The 1,803-nt window shown below is 44.8% G+C and overlaps 1 protein-coding gene across 1 annotated transcript in view; it reads left to right on the forward strand.

Moving 5' to 3' along the window:
• Positions 1 to 535: 535 nt before the first annotated feature.
• plxnb3 (plexin B3) overlaps positions 536 to 1,803 on the forward strand; it is a 195,520-nt gene continuing 194,252 nt past the window's right edge. The window contains exon 1 of the mRNA XM_045207008.1: positions 536 to 750. The gene's annotated coding sequence lies outside the window, so the exon portion shown is untranslated. The remainder of the gene's footprint in view (positions 751 to 1,803) is intronic.

Raw genomic sequence — 1,803 nt, forward strand, 5'->3', positions numbered from 1 at the left:
TATGACTTGTTACGTGATCAGGTTGACTTCTCACACTGGCATGCGTTCCTCAAAACAGCAAACCCCCTCCATACCAAACAACCCAGTGATTTGAAACAGTTTCCTTGTGTTAATCGGTATTTTTAGTGGTCAACAGTATCTATGTCAAACCCCGGGTTAAAAGACCGGCAGGAGGCCCCATCTGTTCCCCGCCAGCTGCAGGCGTGGCTGGAGAAGAGAGATGAGAGGAAGTAAGGGAGGAGAACCATCAATCCACCGAGTAGGATGGAGGGATGGAGGGAGGGATGGAGGGTTGGAGGGATGGATGGAGGGATGGATGGAGGGAGGGATGGAGGGATATTAAATGCCGTTAACTTCTCGCCCTGTTAAAAAGGGGAATCATTAAATATGTGAAGTAACATGACCCCGCCTCGTGAAGCTGCTGGGAGTCCATTGGAAAGTCTCTGCACGCGGAGCCGGTAACAGAAACGGACCCCGCCTCCTTTGTCTATTTTATTCCCAGTGGGGTGTCTGCGCTCCGCTCTCCTCTCTGTTCTCCCACTTATGTCAGCTGCTGCTCGCCTGCTGAACAATGTAACCACATCAACATAACGGGGCTTTGGAAGAGAGAGCGAGAGAGAGAGAGAGAGTGTTGGATAGAAAAGAAACGATCGCAGTTTGTTTTTTCTGGTTTTCTTTTCCTCTCAGATTGTGTTTGGAATAAACTCTGGATTTGTGTTTGGGAATGAAACTTGGTGGATACTGAATGAAGTAAGTGTCATTCTAAACGGAACTTCCAAAGGGTTTGTTGTATGATTGAATGGACGAGTGCTTCTCTCTCGCTCTCCACGGAGGGTGTTGTGAGTGCAGTGCTCTATGAATGCTTTTGTCAGAAGTGTTTGAGTGAGTGACGGCTGGTGTTGAGAGCTTGAGGTTGCTGTCATTTATTCCCGGTCAGTGATGTCCTTATGCAGATGAATAATAGCCTAACCTAAATGTGTTTTAATTTTTATGTGCGTGATGAGTGCAGCGGTAGGAATATTATATTATTGATTGTATGAAAAATGTATGCACTCACTATCTGTAAGTCGCTCTGGATAAGAACGTCTGCTAAATGACTAAAATGTAAAAAATAAATAAATGAAACCCATTGTATGGGAATCAGCTTAGCTACATTCTCTAGCCTCCCTAACCGAAAAGTGAAATGTTTTATTTATTTCTGGGCTTTATGAGTCGGTGTATGATAAATATCTCATTGATTATATGAAACCAGTTTGATAATCAGTTTCTTGTAGCCTACAGTCTCTAGTCTGGTCTGGGTCTGGAAGTTGACTTTAGAAAATAACAGGCTACAATATTGTATTGTCTTGTCAATTACCTAGTGTCTTTCTCAGTGAATCTAGTAACTTTCTAAACATACAGTGAAATGAAAAGTAGCCCCTACAGCTTTCCTTCAGAGGGACCTACAGGAGCAATTAGTGCTCAAGGGCACATCAACTGGTTTTTTTTTCTTCACATTGTCGACTCGGGATTCAAACCAGCAACCTCTCAGTTACTGGCCCCATCGCTCTAACGGCTAGGCTACCTGCCGTCCCTTCAACAGAGGGATTCATTCAGGGTGTGTACAGCAGATAGAGGCGTGTGTGTGTGTGTGTGTGCATGATGGTAGCATTGATTTGACTGTCTGCTTTACACCAGCTGTAGGCTAAGAGAGTGTGTCACAAATGGCTCCCTGTTCCCTACATAGTGCACTACTTGTTCTGGTCAAAGGTAGTGCACTAAAGCTATGTAGGGAGCTAACAGGGAGCCCTCTGAGGCATAGAG

The sequence above is a fragment of the Coregonus clupeaformis genome, chromosome 24, assembly GCF_020615455.1.
Source record: "Coregonus clupeaformis isolate EN_2021a chromosome 24, ASM2061545v1, whole genome shotgun sequence".
Lineage (NCBI taxonomy): Eukaryota > Metazoa > Chordata > Actinopteri > Salmoniformes > Salmonidae > Coregonus > Coregonus clupeaformis.